We start from the raw sequence: 15,000 nt of genomic DNA, 5'->3' as shown, positions 1-15,000 counted from the left end.
TTCCCTGTCTCCTGTGTCTATAATTACTATCGCATTTGCTTTGTCTGCTTTCGTAAGGTGAAGTCTAGGACAGTTTGAGGACAGTTGTGCTGCAGAGCTTTGCAACACAGACCTTTGCAGTGAGAAGACTACTACACAATAAGTCGGGCAGTGAGAAAACTACTACTACACAACAAGACGGGCAGTGAGAAGGCAGCTACTTAAAGATTTCAACCTCTCGCAATCTCTCGCGCGCATTCCCGCGGGAATACGCTAGAGCACACAACGTACGCGGGTTTTAACAACTTTCTTCATTACAAACCTTCGTCTACGATGCAGCCATTACCATTAAACACACGAACCACAACACAGAGCGTCAACCTGTGGCCACGTGCTGTTCTATTTAATATTATTTGCAAAGAACGCATAATTCCATGAATATTTCAATATAATGGTAAACTTAGCGTTTCGTAATCAATAAGGAAGTAAAGAATATTCAGAGTTGCTATTCTGGGAGCCTGAGTGTTGTGTCGCGTGCTACCCATGCCAATAAGTGAGCCGTCTTTATCTTTTATACAACAATTACACTAGAATAGTCAGTGTTTGGCAGCCCCTCAGACACCTGAAGGACCAACACACACCAACACACACACACACACACACACACACACACAAACGGAGAAACAGAGAAACAGAAAGAGAAATTGAGAGAAACAGAGAGAAAGAGAAACAGAGAAATAGAAACAGAGAGAGAGAAAGAGAAACAGAGAGAAACAGAGAAACAGATAGAGGAACACAGAAACAGAGAAACAGAGAAGCAGAGAAACAGAGAGAGACAAATAGACAGAGACTGAGATAGAGACACAGATAGACACACAGACAGACACATAGCCAAACAGACACAGACACACAGAACAACCGCAACTTTGGGGCGCTGGTCCTCTTGCTGTAGGGCCATTGGCTTCAAGTAGTGAAAATAAATTAAGATGTGTTTATTGATAACGTTTCGGTCCTGGGACTTCAATGATGTTTTCCAGGGCCGAAACTTTTCTTCCAAGAAACATATCTTGGGTTACTGCATACCTTTTACCTTTGATATACCTTTTGATGAGTTCCGAGTTTTTCTATTCCCAGAGCCCGGCCTTGGGCTAGGCTCTTCTGGTGCTTGCCTGGCCAACCAGACTGTTGCTGCTGGCGGCCTGCTGGCCCACATATCCTCACAACCTGGCTGATCTAGCACCTGAAGATACTTTTACAGTTTCCTCTTGAAAATTTCTATACTTGTTCCAGCAATGTTTCTGATATCTTCTAGTAAAATGAACAGTCTGGGGCCGCAGATGTTGATACAATGTTCTCTTACTGTATCCACGGTGTCCCTGCTTGTCACTGGGTTTATTTTGCACTTCCTTCTATATATCTCACTCCAGCATGTCATGGCAGTGTGCAGGTTTGGGACAAGGCTCTCACATACTTTCCAGGTATATACTAACATGCACCTCTCTCCTCCTCCGCTCTAGCGAGTACAAATTTAAGACAGACGTTCTCGGTAATTTAAATGCTTTAGTGGTTTTATGCGGGCCGTAAATGATCTGTGTGTTCCAGCAGTAAAAAAGTTTTGGTTTGGTTTGTGCTGCTCCATAAGTTTGTAATTTGGCATCTCATCACTCTTTTGAAAACTTTCATGTAGGATGCTAGGACTACTGGTATGTAATTTAAGGCTAGCGATCTATTACCTTATACAAAGGCGCTTATATCTGCACTCTAAGGTCTCTGGCATTTTACCTAGATCTACTCTTTCTTTAAATGATACAATGCTAATTTTAGCAGTACTTTTACTTTCATATAACCAAGGAATACCACGAATCCCGTCCAGCTCCTGAGTAGGCAAGTTCATTTTTTTTCCGAATTTTATGGGACTAGTGCTTATAACAGTTACTTGGGCTGCACGGCTTTCAAATGTAACGGGGAAAAAAATGTGCGTTTTCCAACCTGCTTTCGTTCAGGGGGTGTCAGGATTTCACGTATTTCTTGATCTTAGGTATATAATGCACACTGTGTGTACCCTTGTGTGTACAGCTGTTCCAGGCACTGTTGAGTATCTGGGGGTGTTCATGACTGTTTCCAAGGATATACTGATAGTTCTGGGTTAATTCTGTCCCAATTGTTTCTAAGACTGTTGAAGTTAAATTTATTGAACATCCCCGTTAGTTCAATGCAAACTTTTCACATGGTCCCATTAGTTCCTTAGTATGTTCCTGTTGAGCTAGCGAGCTTCCAGAAGATATTTCTGGTACAATTTGGGAGGTTGAACTCTCCAGGAAGGATAATATTTTGTGTGGAATTTTAGAGACTTTCGAGACAGCTATCTACCTTATCTGATCCACGAAGTCCTCAGTCGTTGCTGACGGCGGTGCATATACAAGAATGATTATACCAAGGTCCTATTATCCGCGTTATTACCTAGAACTTCTATATCATTTTCTGAATTTAACGTTCTTGTACAGCAAAAACTGTCTTCCTTGTACAATCCTATACACACTTTCCCGAGACCTATTTACTGTCACATCTATAAATATCGTGGTTATTAATCCCCATCTAACATCCCTTATGTGTTTCTATAAACGCTCCAAACATAGCATTTGCCAACTTGTACAGCTGTCCTTACTGGTTTTCAAACTATGTTTGAAAATAGATATACTATTTGGGATGTTTTAATTTGTGGTTTAATTTAGTGTGGTACGTCTCTTAGTGGACATTATACCCTTCTCCCCAGTGCTGTTAGTACTGACACGTTGCATGTTTTGTCCAGGCAGGAGTGGAACCAGTTCCCTGTGTTCCACTGCCGTGTGTTCGTATACTCTGCCTTCCTCCACTGGATTTCTGGATGGTAATTCACACGCACTTAAAAATCTTTTTCATCGTTTTCTACACTTTCTGCCTGCTGATGTAATTCTACATTTTAGCACTTTCTTTCCATGGATTTTTGGGCAGCTTAGGTCGTAACATTGTCTGGTTTCTGATGATGAACTGCACAGTTCACGGTGGGACTACCAACACTTCACCAAAGCAACACTTCAACATGTTGGTACATCTTCTGATATACCTGGAGGGTATTCTGGGGATCAACGCCCCCGCGGCCCGGTCCATGACCAGGCCTCCTGGTGGATCAGGGCCTGATCAACAAGGCTGTTACTGCTGGCCTCACGTAGTCCAACGTACGAGCCACAACCCGGCTGATCCGGCACTGACTTCAGGTATCTGTCCAGCTCTCTCTTGAAGGCAGGCAGGAGTTTATTGGTAATTCCCCGAATGCTTGATGGAAGACTGTTGAACAGTCTTGGGCCCCGGACACTTATGGTGTTTTCTCTTAGTGTACCAACGGCGCCCCTACTTTTAATTGGGAGTATTTTGCATCGCCTGCCCAGTCTTTTACTTTCGTAGGAAGTGATTTCTGTGTGCAGATTCGGGACCATTCCTTCCAGGATTTTCCAAGTACAGATTATGATATATCTCTCTCTCCTGCGTTCCAACGAGTACAAGTCAAGTGCTTCCAAGTGTTCCCAGTAGTTAAGGTGCTTGACAGAACTTATACGTGCAGTAAAGGATCTCTGTACACTCTACATCTGTAATTTCACCTTCGAATGGAGATGTTAATGTACAGCAGTATTCCAGCCTAGAGAGAACAAGTGATTTGAAAAGGATCATCATTGGCTTGGCATCTCTCGTTTTGAACTTTCTCATTATCCATCCTATCATTTTCTTTGCACTTGTGATCGTGGCACTGTTGTGATCCTTGAACGTGAGATCCTCAGACATTACTACTCCCAGGTCCCTTACATTATTTTTCCGCTCTACTGTATGGCCAGAGTTCGTAGTATACTCTGTGCTAGTTATTATCTCCTCCAATTTTCCATAACGGAGTAGTTGGAATTTGTCCTCATTGAACATCATATTGTTTACCGTTGCCCACTGGAAAACTTTGTTTATATCTTCTTGGAGGTTAACCGCGTCCTCAGCAGAAGACAGCGTCATGCAGATCCTAGTATCATCCGCAAAGGATGATACGGTGCTGTCATGTATATCTCTGTCTATGAGTGATATGAGGACGAGGAATAAGATGGGGGGAGAGTACTTTGCCTTGTATTCATATACTTTTTCCATAGTTGCAAACTTCTCTGGCATAGTATCTACACAGTGCATCTTTCTTATATTTACCTCTGACATTCTCTAGTTTACTTTCGCATTTCCTGTGTTTTCTTTGCTACCCTGCTCTAGGCTTTCCTGGTTACCCTGCTTTGGGTTTTCCTGGCTACCTTCCTCTGCTCCATTTTTTTTCCTAAGTTTTCCTGCTCTGTATCTCTCATATTTCCTTATTTTGTTCTATCTAGTTCTAGGTTTCTTCCTCACTACTGAGCATCACTGTACTTCTCACCTGCGGTGGCCTGTACTTTGGTTGATAAACTAACTTTATTTACAATGTCACCTATCTTCTTTTCCTCTTCCCATTTTCTGAAAATCTCGGGTAGGTTCTCGACGAAAGATTGTGTTTCTTGTTAATATTTAATGCGTCTGTTGTGTAAGCCCAGAGTGCTTTATCATACACATTTACCTTCCCAGCTTTGTGTGCTAACTGGTTTATGCTAGGCAGGTCGCACTCTCAATCCAATTATTCAAACTCGTCTCTCAACCAATTTATTAAACACACTTAAACTATTATACCTGTCAACTACTGCCTTGAAATTTCGGACTTTTTTTTTTAAATGCTGCATCCTGTTTCTAGCAATTTGTAGATACTATAAATAGGTATAAGCTAACGGTTGTGGGTCGCATCCCAACGGTACTAAGATATTTTCCGTACGACTAGGCTTGGAAACCGGTTGATGTTGGTTTAACAGCTCTTGGGTTATAAATTCAACTGTAGAATTAAAACTGCCAGTAATTTTTTTTTTTAATTCTAAATCCACTGCTGCGAGTTTTTAATATTTTTTTTTTTTACCTTTTATCACATTCACTTAGATATAAATTTCTACATTTCAACGTTATTATTTTCCCATATTCCTTGTTGGCGAGTAACTATACTCTCTCATTCTACTTTCACGGGAAATATTCATAAATCAAATCACACAGTCGAAGCTATGCTCTCTCAAAAGCTTCGCCTCGAAACAAAAAAAAAAAAAAACAGATTTTAAGTTTTCTTTCCGACTAGCATGAAATACTAAGCTTCGGAAACCAAATTATTTTTTTACACAAATCAATCTTACAGGTTAAGAACTGTTATCCTACCTCGGCTCATTTCAAAGTCCACCAGCCTAACGTTTCCACCCTTGCACAGGATCGAACCAATGACACTGTAGGCGAGCCGTGTACTACCTATTTGTAAACAAGTGAACTATGTATCCCCATGTTTCGAAAAGCAGCATGTTTGAATGTAACAACAGAAGCAGCAATACCACCAGCTCAACACTACCCTCCCTACAATACCACAACCCCCGTCAAAAATACACCAGAACCCCCTACCAAAAATTACACACCACGTACCAAAATACAGCCTTTACCCAAAACAGTTTTCCCTACAAATACGCCCACTATAAAAAAAAAAGGCTGGATCCAGGATGAGAGGAAGAATGATGGAGCAGGGCGGCAGAGAGCGCATAAGCAGCGTCACCTGTACCACCCAAGCCGTGGAGGAAGGGGGAGAGGCGGGACATGCCCTCGTTGATTGTTTTATAATAGTTGAAGGGGATGGTGGCTTCACCTGGCCGCCACTGACACCATCCTACCTCCAGCCCTCAACCACTCGTACCAACAAACATTAACCTACCTACCTACCTCCAACAAACAGAAATGCTGAAGCCATCTTTTAGCTCAAATAATTTAGCAAAATCCGCCAATTTAACATCTTTAAGCAGTATCTCATAATTTATTAATTAAAAATTACTGTCCTTACTGTGAGCCGATTGCTGTTTATATGTTAAGTAAAGCGAGAGGACATCGCCATCTCCTTTTTGACCCTATGACCTTTCCCACCGCCAGTTTACTAATGCCACCTTTGACCTTCCCGCAGCAAACTTACCCATGTCTCCTGTGGCCTACCCACAGAAAACTCGCCCACGATCTATATGTCAACCAAAGGCACTTTGCTGGTTATTACCCCTCATATAGCGTCCTCTTTATCTGAGATAACATTTACTCCCCTTTAGTTGTTAAGTCTACTGGTCAGAAAGAAAACCATGACAAGAAGTCTGTCTTAAAACGAACTGGTGGGTTAGGTTAGGTAAAATTTGTCAGGAAAACAGGACAATTGTTTCCTGATGCGGGTCTTAGTCGTATGATGACCCGCAGCTGGAGCTTTTAGTCACCTGACCGAGGCCTTCCAATGGCTTACCAGTCCACCCCTTTAAAAATAATGGTTATTTTAACCACTTCATATATTAGCGTTACAGCGGGGAAGCTGTAACACCGCGTCACGAAGACATGTTTCAGAATCTGGTCCGCGAGGCTTGGTCATGGACCGGGCCACGGGGGCGTTGACCTCTCTGAACCCTCACTAGGTGCACCACTTCTAATTACAACGTTTATTCATGAATAACCAATAACCGATAGTGATAAGACGATACCAGTTTTGTTTTTTGGCCGATACCGGTTATTTAAGCCGATACTAATACCATCAAAATAAACCGATACTAATAGACACTATGAGCATTAGTTGATATGCTGATACCGATAATCAGCACACCCCTGTTTGTCGATGCTAATAACCCACATGGAGACGGAAACACGGAATATAAAGTTGGTGTGTACACTTCGACCCCTCAACTGGAGTCTTCCTGATGTACCAACTGGCCAGGTCAAGCAGCTCCTATCTACACCTAGCTATAAAGAACAAGGAGGTACAATACACAAATAGCCCGCACACAGAAGAGAGAAGCTTATGACCACATTTTGGTCCGGCCTGGACCATTTATAAGCCACCGAAATGTCGTCAGAAGCTTCTTTCTCTCTCTCTCCCCCCTAGCTATCATCTCCTAATTACATCTCCAAATTACTTCCCGCAATGACCGTGATATCTCTATCTCTATCTCTCTCTCTCTCTCTCTCATGGAATGGAGACCTAGCATGCGTACACTAAGAGTTTGGTTGGTCACCGCTCCGACAGCATGACAGAACTGCGTCGAGAAAGAATTTTCAGTTTATCTTGGTAGAGGTACACATACGTACCATTATCTTGGTACAGGTACACATGCACCATTATCTTTGTACAGGTACACATACGCGCCATTATCTTGGTACAGGTACACATACGCGCCATTATCTTGGTACAGGTACACATACGCACAATTATCTTGGTACAGGTACACATACGCACAATTATCTTGGTACAGGTACACATACGCACAATTATCTTGGTACAGGTACACATACGCACAATTATCTTGGTACAGGTACACATACGCACAATTATCTTGGTACAGGTACACATACGCACAATTATCTTGGTACAGGTACACATACGCACAATTATCTTGGTACAGGTACACATACGCACAATTATCTTGGTACAGGTACACATATGCACAATTATCTTGGTACAGGTACACATACGCACAATTATCTTGGTACAGGTACACATACGCACAATTATCTTGGTACAGGTACACATACGCACAATTATCTTGGTACAGGTACACATACGCACAATTATCTTGGTACAGGTACACATACGCACAATTATCTTGGTACAGGTACACATACGCACCATTATCTTGGTACAGGTACACATACGCACCATTATCTTGGTACAGGTACACATACGCACAATTATCTTCGTACAGGCACACATACGCACCATTATCTTGGTACAGGTACACATACGCGCCATTATCTTGGTACAGGTACACATACGCGCCATTATCTTGGTACAGGTACACATACGCACAATTATCTTGGTACAGGTACACATACGCACAATTATCTTGGTACAGGTACACATACGCACCCTTATCTTGGTACAGGTACACATACGCACCATTATCTTGGTACAGGCACACATACGCACCATTATCTTAATGTAAATTATCGACGATGACCCAAAAAATAAATCAGTTATTTCCATGGTGGTCCTTGATATTTCTATAGCGAGTTAAGTCTGGAACCCTTGTGAAAGTAACCATTCCCGTGGGGCAAGTCAGTCATCTGAGGAGCACGTTTCTAGACCCCAGTACTGCCAATAGCACGTTTCTAGACCCCAGTACTGCCAATAGCACGTTTCTAGACCCCAGTACTGCCAATAGCACGTTTCTAGACCCCAGTACTGTCAATAGTGAAAGTAATACATTCCGAGCTCGCTTACCCTGAGTACTTTGAAAAAGCTTCCTTCTCATTCCTGTAACATTGCAAGCTCCTGATGTGTCGACTGCAACACGAAAGACCTAGGGCTATCATTCAACTCCCCCCCCTGTGGTTTTCTGTTTTGTACACATACATGTATGTGTGTAACACACAAGTTACCTACACGATATGTAGCGACGAGCAGAACAAGAAATAGAACCCACAAAGATAAGCACATTATTGTCGTTCGATACTCAAGTTAAGCAGTGACAAGAGGAGCAAGGCGTTGCTGTCTGATGATACTATTCCGTCCTTGCATAAGTAACAATATTTGAAGATGTTTCAATCAGCTGTTATACACGTTTCAAACTCTCAACTTTGAACGCAGTATACATATCTAAGCCCTCACTGCATCTTCTAATGTTTCTTGAAAAACCTAGAGAGATGTTCTTAGTTTACAATTTGAGAAACTTTGCTAGCGACGTAAGAAAATGCTGCCTGTGTATAGAATAGAGGGGTATCTGTTGGTTTAAGGCTGGTTAAGTTAGTAATCAAGGTCCAGTCATTGTGGAATCCACAATAGAATCTGCCACCCCATTCTAGCTACTGAATTAATATATACGTACCTCCAATCTTACATTAGGAAGTGTGTTGAGGTAGTAGAAGGGATCTCTGGTGGATGGATATGGCAAACCTCCCTACACTATTATCCCCTCAAAACAAGGTATGCATTCAATGTTAAATGAGGTACTCGAGGAGCGTGGGGTTAACTTGCAGTCACTTGAGATCCGTGTTATGAGTCGCGTGTCTGTCATGCCTCATATCGTAACGAGAGTTCCTTGATCGCGGAGAAATGTATCTAATACGGGTCGCGTATGTGTTAACGAAGAGTATTTCACTGCCCAAGGCCTATGGGTAAGTCTCCAGTTTCTCTCACTGGCTATGGTGTGACTGTGGGCAGTAGCGCCGCCGGCTCCTGCTTCCCCGTGGGCACTGAAACTGTTGGCAGGATGCCTACGGCCTATTGTGTAGGATGCGAGTTGTTGTAGTTTACTAAGCTAAATTAATTCTAATTAACTTAGCTTAAATACGCATAAGTAGTACTGTATAATACAATAGCCTGTGGCCTTTATTACAGATTAAGTCTTGCCAATTAAGGCTAAAACGTGTAGTTTTAAAAATAGGTTAGATAAATACATGAGTGGGTGTGAGTTGGACCTGATTAGCTTGTGCTGCTGGGTCGGTTGCCGTGTTCCTTCCTTAAGTGAATGTGACCTGACTAGGTTGGGGCATTGGCTTAAGCCGGTAGGAAACTTGGACTAGCCTCGCATGGGCCAGTAGACCTTCTGCAGTGTTCTTTCTTGCTTATGTTCTTAATAAAGCTGGCGCATGACCTAAGCAATTATCACCTCTCCCTCCTTATTCCTGAAAACTGGGGAAAGGTTTGTAACGTTTGGGGAATTCGAGAAATTTTCTACAGTCTGGATGTCCTTCACGACACTGGAAAAGTCAAGTGATTTTTCCTGTACGGTCATCCATGCCTCAAGTTCTTGGCTAACCAAATCAAGCCTGTTATTCTGAAATGTCTGTTTTTACTACGCTTGTAAGGGTAGGTTACCCTTTAAAGCCTATTAATCACTGTAATCCCTAAAAATCCCGCCCATCATTATCAGCACTACGCTTCATACGTGGTTAAACCGTTTATGGTTACGCTATGTTTATATAAAGAACAATATTTTCAACTCGCAGAATGGGCGAAGGTTCGAACCCACGGCAAGAACGCCGGCTAATGCACCAACCACTTCACCATGCCGGCCTAATAAGTCATCATTTCCTGTGCCCCGTGGCCTGGTGGCAAAAGCTCTCTCTCACTTCATATGGTGAGGGTCCGGTTTCGATTCCCGGCGAAGGGGTGGAAACATTGGACGTGTTTCCTTACACAGGTTGTCTATGTTCACCCATCAGTAAAATGAGTACTTGGATGTTAGTGGACTGGTGTGGGTCGTATCCTGGGACAAAACTGACCTAATCTGCCCGAAATGCTCAGCATAAGCGGCTTTCTATATAGCAGCATGTCACTGACGTCAGCTATGGTCTGTACACCTTGTACATGCACTTGTAGTAAATAAAGATATTATTATTATTATTATCATCATCATCTACTAGTTATATTTCAGTACTCTATGAAGGTTAGCATAGGCCCCACAGTGTCCAGTTCAGAGTGGTTTCCAGTCGTCTTGTTACTATTTCGCGAGTCAGTATTTTCAAAGTTTTGTAAACAGGATTTTTCCTGCATTTTCGCACCTTGTTCTTAACGAAAACGTTAAAAGATCAAATTATTTCCTTGTAAACTGTGATTACTTCCAGCTACATCATTCTCATTCTATGCGCTCTTAATCACACAGGAAACAAAACTATTCTAAAGCATATTTTTTACATTCCATACTCCACATCCACAATTCACTCTGTCATGGGCATTGTCATCAAGTTGAGATATAAATGGTAGAGATATTTTCCATTACATTTAACGAGATACTGGCTTTTTAGTCAGGCAAGCACTGTGATGAGTGACTTCATTCAGGCCAGGAAATACATCACAGCTGGAACATGTACAAATATCGTTTACGGCCTGCATAGAGCCTAGTAAAGCATTTAAATAACTGGGAACACGCCAAAGCTCTTAACATGTACTCGCTGGGGCGGACGAGATAAGATATTATATATATATATATATATATATATATATATATATATATATATATATATATATATATATATATATATATATATGCAAAACGACCACTCTGAAATCACCTGTTTACTGTGATCTTATTGCATGCATGCATATATATATATATATATATATATATATATATATATATATATATATATATATATATATATATATATATATCCTAGGTAGTAGGTTGGTAGACAGCAACCGCCCAGGCAGGCACTACCGTCCTGCCAAGTGAGTGTAAAACGAAAGCCTGTAATTGTTTTACATGATGGTAGGATTGCTGGTGTCTTTTGTGTGTCTCATAAACATGCAAGACTTCAGGTATGTCTCGCTACTTCTACTTACACTTAGGTCACACTACACATTTATGTACAAGCATTTATATACACACCCCTCTGGGTTTTCTATTTTCTTTCTAATTCTTGTTCTTGTTTATTTCCTCTTATCTCCATGGGGAAGTGGAACAGAATTCTTCCTCTGTAAGCCATGCGTGTCGTAAGAGGCGACTGAAATGCCGGGAGCAAGGGGCTAGTAACACCTTCTGTATATATTACTAAATTTGAAAGGAGAAACTTTCGTTTTTTCCTTTTGGGCCACCCTGCCTCGGTGGGATACGGCTGGTACGTTGAATAATATATATATATATATATATATATATATATATATATATATATATATATATATATATATATTATATATATATATATATATATATATATATATAAGAGAATTGACTCACGAAATCGTAATGACACGATTGCAAACAAACCATACCACGGGCGGGAGTTTTGAGAGACTGATCGCGGGTTCTATCCCAGCCCGTGGTATGGTTTATGTGAGATTTCCTTCTAGATGTTCCCAATTCCTCCCTGGGCATTCGACTCGACCCACAGGCCATTCGGATTGGTGTTGCTCTTCGCCTAGCCGCCCCCATCCTCACCGAACATAGGTGTATTTGCGGCAGGGAAACAGCTTTACCTTTGATATACCTTTGACGAATTTCGAGAGTATATCTACTCTCTGAGCCCGGCCATGGGTCAAGCTCGTTTGGTGCTCGCCTGGTCAACCAGGCTGTTGCTGCTGGAGGCCAGCTGCCCCACATATCCACCACAGCCTGGTTGATCTGGCACCTGGTGAAGATACTTGTCTAGTTTCCTCTTGAAGGCTTCAACACTTGTTCCAGCAGTGTTTCTGATATCTTCTGGTAAGATGTTGAAAAGTTTGGGACCCCGGATGTTGATACAGTGTTCCCTTATTGTCCCCACCGCACCCCTGCTCCTCACTGGGTTTATTTACATCTCTCACTCCAGTATGTTATGGCAGTGTGCAGATTTGGGACCAATTCGGACTTCATGGTCTCGTGTGTCACACATCAGAAGGGAAGTATGCCAGGCATGAGGAGGTCAATGACATCATAAAGAGAAGCCTCGCCACAGCCTGTTGCCCATTTCAACGGGAACCCCAAGTACAGAGGTCTGACGGAAGTCAAAAGCGTCCTGATGGAGCCACTATGCTACCCTGGAAGGATGGAAAGCAGATTGCCCGGAACTACACCTGTGCCGCCACATTGGCAGAAACCTACTTCCCATACTCCGTAGCTGAAGGGAGTGGAGCTGCCAGCCACAGAGACCCAGAAGACCCGCGAATATGAAGGCCTTCGCCCTTGCTATAACTTCATCCTAACAGGGTCGGAGACCCTTGGAGCACGGGGCAAGTGTGCTCTAAAGTTCCTCAAAGAGCCGAGTGAAAAGCTCATCATAAAAACCACGGACCACAGGGCGGCCAGCTTCCTCTTTCAGAGACGCAGTGTCGCGATCCAGAGGAAATGCCTGCAGCATTCTGGGCACGCGGCCCACCGCAGGGGAGCTGGACGAAGTATTTGAGATGTAGCTCTGAGTTATTATCTATGTTGTTCTACTCCCTATTGTATTTTTGTCAATGTATTTTGTCTATAAATAAAGCATATAAAGAATATATAGGGGATGGTAGGAGAAAATTTTCAAGCAGTTTCATGGAGAGCCTTGAGTTTTCCCTAAAGCAAGTTTATTCTTATCTCTGAGGATGAGGGTCCCCAGGACAGTTCCAGAAGTGGTACCTTCTGGAACTGTGTGTGTACTCACCTAATTGTGGTTGCAGGGGTCGAGACTCAGCTCCTGGCCCCGCCTCTTCACTGATCGCTACTGGATCCTCTCTCTCTCTCTGCTTCCTGAGCTTTGCCATACCTCTTCTTAAAACTATGTATGGTTCCTGCCTCCACTACTTCACTTGCTAGGCTATTCCACTTGCTGACAACTCTATGACTGAAGAAATACTTCCTAACGTCCCTGTGACTCGTCTGAGTCTTCAGCTTCCAGTTGTGACCCCTTGTCCCTGTGTCCCCTCTCTGGAACATCCTATCTCTGTCCACCTTGTCTATTCCCCGCAGTATCTTGTATGTCGTTATCATGTCTCCCCTGACCCTTCTGTCCTCCAGTGTCGTCAGTCCGATTTCCCTTAACCTTTCCTCGTACGACATTCCCTTGAGCTCTGGGACTAGCCTTGTTGCAAACCTTTGTACTTTCTCTAACTTCTTGACGTGCTTGACCAGGTGTGGGTTCCAGACTGGTGCTGCATACTGCAGCATGGGCCTAACATACACAGTGTACAGTGTCTTGAACGATTCCTTATTAAGGTATCGGAACGCTATTCTCAGGTTTGCCAGGCGCCCGTATGCTGCAGCGGTTATTTGGTTGATGTGTGCCTCCGGTGATGTGCTCGGTGTTATGGTCACCCCAAGGTCTTTCTCCCTGAGTGAGGTCTGTAGTCTTTGTCCACCTAGCCTATACTCTGTCTGCGGTCTTCTTTGCCCCTCCCCAATCTTCATGACTTTGCATTTGGCTGGATTGAATTCGAGAAGCCAGTTGCTGGACCACATGTCCAGCCTGTCCAGGTCTCTTTGCAGTCCTGCCTCATCCTCGTCCGATTTAATTCTTCTCATCAACTTCACGTCATCTGCGAACAGGGACACTTCAGAGTCTATTCCTTCCATCATGTCGTTCACATATATCAAAAATAGCACTGGTCCTAGAACTGACCCCTGTGGGACCCCGCTCGTAACAGGCGCCCACTGTGATACCTCTTCACGTACCATGACTCGTTGCTTCCTCCCTGTCAGGTATTCTCTTATCCATTGCAGTGCCCTCCCTTTTACGTGCGCCTGATCCTCCAGCTTCTGCACTAATCTCTTGTGGGAAACTGTGTCAAAGGCCTTCCTGCAGTCTAGGAAAACGCAATCTACCCACCCCTCTCTCTCGTGTCTTACTTCTGTTACCTTGTCATAAAACTCCAGGAGGTTTGTGATACAAGATTTGCCTTCCATGAACCCATGTTGGTTTTCATTTATAATCTTGTTCCTTTCCAGGTGTTCGACCACTCTCCTCCTGATAATTTTCTCCATGACTTTGCACACAATACATGTCAGAGACACAGGTCTGTAGTTTAGTGCCTCGTTTCTGTGAGTGTGTGTGTGTGTGTGTGTTTATATGTGTGTGCATATGTGTGTGTATATATATGTGTGTGTATATGTGTGTATGTGTGTGTATATGTGTATGTGTGTATATATATGTGTGTGTGTGTGTATATGTGTATGTGTGTATGTGTGTATGTGTGTATGTGTATGTGTGTGTGTGGTGTATGTGTGTGTATATGTGTGTGTGTGTGTATATGTGTGTGTGTGTATATGTGTGTGTATATATGTGTGTGTATATATGTGTGTGTATATATGTGTGTGTATATGTGTGTGTATATGTGTGTGTGTATATGTGTGTGTGTATATGTATGTGTGTGTGTGTGTGTGTGTGTGTGTGTGTGTGTGTGTGTGTGTGTGTGTGTATGTGTGTGTATATGAGTGTGTATGTGTGTGTATATATGTGTGTGTATATATGTGTGTGTATATATGTGTGTGTATATATGTG

At 42.7% G+C, this 15,000-nt stretch overlaps 1 protein-coding gene across 1 annotated transcript in view; it reads right to left on the bottom strand.

Annotated features, from left to right (window-relative positions):
- Positions 1–15,000, bottom strand: part of LOC128690437 (serine/threonine-protein phosphatase 2B catalytic subunit 2) — a gene marked incomplete at its 5' end in the record, with an annotated part of 171,801 nt that overhangs the window by 116,001 nt on the left and 40,800 nt on the right.

This window comes from Cherax quadricarinatus, chromosome 29 (genome assembly GCF_038502225.1).
Source record: "Cherax quadricarinatus isolate ZL_2023a chromosome 29, ASM3850222v1, whole genome shotgun sequence".
Lineage (NCBI taxonomy): Eukaryota > Metazoa > Arthropoda > Malacostraca > Decapoda > Parastacidae > Cherax > Cherax quadricarinatus.
Note: the sequence above shows the minus strand (reverse complement) of the source record. Positions and strands in the feature narration are given on the sequence as shown.